At 45.0% G+C, this 5,509-nt stretch overlaps 1 pseudogene; it reads right to left on the bottom strand.

Annotated features, from left to right (window-relative positions):
- Window positions 1-5,163: 5,163 nt before the first annotated feature.
- Window positions 5,164-5,288, bottom strand: LOC122925211 (annotated as a pseudogene).
- Window positions 5,289-5,509: the final 221 nt, after the last annotated feature.

The following is a 5,509-nucleotide window of genomic DNA, read 5'->3' on the forward strand; positions in this document are numbered from 1 at the left end:
TCAGAAGGGAAGCGTTCCTTCTCGTCAGTGGAGGAGACTGCTGCTATTACACGCAGTGATCACCTCCACAGTATGGGGAGGATCCATCACTAATGCCATCATTGTTCCCCATACAGAATCATTATTTGCCAACAGCATGATCTGCCACCAGCAAATGATGATTTTTCTGCTTAAAAATTTTAAGTGCCCATTGAACAAGCGTTTGCTCATTGTCTGCCCGACTAGCTTCTGGTCTAATACATGCCGAAGACTGAAGGCTGCCCAAAGTTCTATTATAGGATTCATTACATATTGTATTATTCAAAAACCTAGACCCTGTTCCAAAGAGAAATTTATAGCCTGATGGAGGCGCCAGACAGTGGAACACGGGGTGTCTATGGGTCCATAATACGGAACTGTATGGACCTCTGTGGATCCTCCATGCACCCGGCTTTGCCTTGCACATGAGACCTTAATGAAAACTAGATATTTTGTTATGCCTAATGCCAGGCCTGAGAGGAGCAGCACAACACAGGGGGATTCTCTTTGTGTTCTTTGAATCCTGGACATCAGTATTTTACTGTTTTTTCTTAAAAGCATAATTTACATTTCTAATAGTGCCCGTTCGGCCGACAGCTATTCTTCCCGACACCCCAGTACACACATACACTTGACTCATGCATACTTCTTAATGGGCAGAGAGACATAGCATAAGCCACTGCCAGACACCTTGGAGGCAGCTTGTCTCTTTACAAATGGTTTAAAAAGTTCTTGCAGGACTTTCAATTGATATCCGTTAATGTATGGTCATGAGAGGGTGGACTCCTAGGACCCCCATAATCAGCAGAGCCAACAGACTGTGGCTTCCCCTTCAATGTTTATCTAGACACAGCGCCATACATACATGTGTGGCTGTGCTCGGTACTACAGCTTGTTGTATTAGTAGTTCATTTGGGCACCGATGGCAGCTTAATAGCTTAATAGCTTAATATTCGGGCCAATTATCGGAAACAAAAGTTTGTACAAACGCTCGTTCCAGCTAATCAGCCATGGCAAAGGTGCAGCAAAAAGCTTGTTCATTGGGTGAATTCATAGTTGATGGGGACACCTTAATCAAAGATTCTGGGTAACAGATTGTGCTGTGTGAACCCTGCTGCCCAGAAACAATGAATTTGTATGAGGAATAGCAGTAACAGTAGCCATCACTCTTCCCCATACAGTGGAGGAGATTGCTGCATCTAAATGTTGTGATTCATCTCCATTGAAAAGCAGGCAATTATCCCACTTCTAAGACCAACACCTATACTAAGAACAGGAGGCCCGAAAGTTGTTGAGGGTGCACTGCGCATGCGCAGCCACCCTCCATTCATTTCTATGGAGCCACCAAAAATAGCCGAGCTATTTCCGTCAGCCCCATAGAAATGAATTGGAGTAGTGGCCGTGCAAGCGTGGTGCGCTCCTATTCAGTACTATGGGGAGAACGCTTGGTGGAGGCCGGACTCGGTGAAACCTGGGGTCCTCCGGCCACCACCTTCCCCACTCTGTTCTCGGTGCAGGTGCGGGTCCCAGCAGTGGGATAATTGCCTGGTTGTCAATGGCCAATGGGGTGTAACCTAGCGACATGCTCCCATTGTCTCAGATGGGAATACCCCTTTAAGTGGCTTTTACCTGCTTTATGAAGCCGTTGGGAATAAAGAAGTCATAGTTTAAGCTAAACATGTCAGCTTGGCTGTGCAAGCACTTTTACTTCAATGGAGGAGTCAGCTGCCAAGTACCACTTAGGCCAGGTTTACATCTGCTTTGTGAACTCCAGCACTCTGTTCCGGTTTCCGTATCCGGCATATATGCCAGCTTTCTGTTTGACAAAACATACTACATGCAGCATTTAATGTCCGGCCGAAAGCTGGCATAAATACCGGGAAGAGGCTGGATCCCTGCTGGATGGAGATCCAGTGGTGCGTGGAGGTATCCAGGTACACCGGATACAGTAAAATCCACCAGTCTGTTCCTCCAGAAGTGAACGCAGCCTACAAGGGATTAACTTTCCATTGATAGCCTATCTTTAGAATCATATGGCCAGGTCACTCTGTCCTGTGAATTGTCAGCGAGAGGGTGAAGGTCGCTCATTGTCCACATGTAAATGTCCATAGTAATAAGACACTGAATATAGACGTCATCAGATAATCAGTAGTAAGCAGAGGTTTGGACAATAACCACACTATAAAGAAGAGTCTTCTAAGTATTTATTCCTGTTAGCTAGACCAAGGTTTCGGAAGATAAACTCAGCAGTAGACAGCATGTTACAGATACGGATCTCACCCTGATATTACTGGATTAGCAGTCATTTCAATTCTGAGATATAGAGTAAAACCTCTTTTGAACACGGGTGTTGTGTTTGTTCACTTAATCCTCCGAAATTCTCTTCTGACTTCACAGCTATTGTGTGTACTATAACTCTCATTGTAGTGTGCAATGCCAATAATGCAACAGCTAACAGATTAGGTAGGACATCGAGATACAGGATGGTTATTATGTAGTTAAGATACATGCAGTATCAGATTGGGGTGCCTAGGACTAAGGGTACTTTCACACTAGTGTTTTTCTTTTCCGGTATTGAGTTTCATCACAGGGGCTCTATACCGGAAAAGAACTGATCAGGCATAGCCCCATGCATTCTGAATGGAGAGTAATCTGTTCAGGATGCATCAGGATGTCTTCAGTTCAGTCATTTACGTTTTTTATCTCCGGACAAAAAAACTGAAGACTTTCCTGAATGACGGATTCAGCATTTTTTTCCATAGGAATGTATTAGTGCCAGAACGAAAAAGAAAAAGAGGTGAAAGAAATAAATGCCGGATCCGTTTCTTCCTGATGACACCGGAAAGACGGATTCGGCATTTTAATGCATCTTTCTGACTTATCAGGCATTTTTCAGACTGATCAGGATCCTGATCAGTCTTACAAATGCCATCAGTTGGCATACGTTTTGCCGGATCACTCTGCCACAAGTGTGAAAATGGCCTAAGTGTTGAGCGAAGAGAAGAATTTGAAGCGGAATTTGGTCTAAAGTTTAGGAAAACTTTGACTCGTAACAAATCAGTTTTTCCTATAATGGTGGCTGCACATGTTACAAAGTGAAAGTAAGAGGCCTGGGAACACAAGATCACCCATAATGCTGTGCAGCCAACCAATCCGCAGATCCCATGTGATGTCACAGCCATTTAAAACCCTCATTCCGCGTGGTCTCTGCCATTGTCCTTTTAGCTGAGCATAGGGAGAGATGTAGCAAGTGCTCATGTGCTAGGGACAGTGTTGCTGAAAACTATTAATAGAAGAATATTGGAGAGGGAGAGCACAGGGAGGCTGCAGGGAGACTGCAGGGAGAGTACAAGGAGACTTATGCTGCGTCAGTCTTATTTATTCATTTACTAATTCCTACATCAGCCATAAATGTAATTCAATTCCAATAAGATGGAAGCCTTTATTATTCCACTGCCAAAATGCCAACCAATGCCATACAGTCTGCACACCTTAGGCCCCTTTCACACGGGCGAGAATTCCGCGCGGGTGCAATGCGTGAGTTGAACGCATTGCACCCGCACTGAATCCAGACCCATTCACTTCAATGGGGCTGTTCAGATGAGCTATGATTTTCACGCATCACTTATGCGTTGCGTGAAAATCGCAGCATGTTCTATATTCTGTGTTTTTTTACGCAATGCAGGCCTGACAGAAATGAATAAGGATGCGTGAAAATCGCAAGCATCCGCAAGAAAGTGCAGATTCAATGCTATTTTCACGTATGGTTGCTAAGGAGACGAGGGATGAGTTACCCGGGACCCCGTTTACTTTATTATTTTCCATTATACCTTGGTTATAATGGAAAATAATAGCATTCTTTAATTCAGTACGCTAAGTAAAAGGTCCATTGTGAGGTTAAAAAATAAAAATAAAAATGTAATTTACCTCATCCACTTGAACACACAGCCGGACTCATCTTCTTTCTTCTTCTTGCAGGACCTGGCTGGAAAAGGACCTTCGGTCACGTAATCGGTTCTATCTTCATTCAGAAGGACCTGCGCTGACGTGAGCGCGATGACGTCACCGAAGGTCCTTTTCCAGCCAGGTCCTGCAAAAAGAAGAAGAAAGAAGACGAGCCCTGCTGCGCGATCAAGTGGATGAGGCGAGTTGCATATTATTTTTTTTAACTAGTAATGAGCGAGCACCAAAGTATTCGGGTGTCTGGTTCATAAAAAGAGGTTAGAAATTGATGGAAACCCCATCAAAATGGTTTGGCAACAGCATTAAGAGGATAGCTGGATGCATCTTAGACTCCTATTATGTAGGACATACAATAGACAACCACACAAAGGCTGTATGCCAAAAGCCAGGTATGTACCGGCCATCAATCTATCCGTGAGACAGATGACAGACTTAGTCAGCATACCTTACAATGGCAGCCTTGTGTACTATGAGATATATATATTTTTTTTTTCTTTAGCCCAAAGTCGTGCTCTCACCTCGTGCAACAAAATCGTGCAGCGTGCCACACAAAAACGTGCACTAGGTCGCGGTCTATCGCAGGCCCTCTCCGAAGAGAAGGGCCCCCCACAAACCATTCCCTATCCCTCCGGGGCCGAAGCTCCTGCAAGGGACCGGGACAAGTGGCAACCCTCAGCCGAAGCCAAGGGTTCGCCCATCTATGCTCCCGGCTTTCGCCTAGGCTGCCACCCAAGGCGTCAGCCAGGAGCTTCAACAAGGTCTGGACTCTCCCCGAAGGGAGAGCCCAAGGGATTTGGCAGGGGGGTGAGGAACCAGATGGCCACACACACAACCCTTGAAAATCCTAGTGACACACAACGTGGAGAAGTGCACACAGTGACATAAAAAATAAATAAGTGAAATGTTTGCCTTTACGGCCCGGACATTCGGCCGGAATTATAAAAATTCCTCGTATCTTCAAGGCCGAAGCCGAGCAAATAGAGGTGTGTGCTAAAATTATGAGAAAGTTAAGTGCTGTGCAAATGTGCCATCACTCTGCGGGCCAGGACACCACCCCCTGGGGCACTTGCACTTTGGGCTTTCAACACAACCCGTACCTCGTGGCTTTGATCCAGCAGAGCTCAAAGATCACTTTGCATAGGTGTTACCCAGACACCCGTGCTCCATGACCCAGAGTTGCTGTGTGGTTCTCCATTCTGCTCAACAACCTTGAGCATACCAAGGTTGGAGTACAGCCTGGAGCGTAGCTCTACAGGACTGAAGAACAGATACTACACTTGATCTTAGCCAAAAGGCCGAGAAGCGATGTACTATGAGATATTCCAAACCAGATCTCATCTGACTGAGAACCAGTAAACCTTAGTTATTTTGCATCTGTTGAATGGCTTGGGTGGACCTGCACACCTAGATCAATATCATTAGGGCGACAAAAAGTTTTCTGATTGTCCAAACATAATATTTAATAACCTTTCTATACAGTTTTGTCATGTAAAAACTCATTTACATAAACATGGGCATATGGGAAAGA

Source organism: Bufo gargarizans, chromosome 1 (assembly GCF_014858855.1).
Source record: "Bufo gargarizans isolate SCDJY-AF-19 chromosome 1, ASM1485885v1, whole genome shotgun sequence".
NCBI classification, from domain to species: domain Eukaryota; kingdom Metazoa; phylum Chordata; class Amphibia; order Anura; family Bufonidae; genus Bufo; species Bufo gargarizans.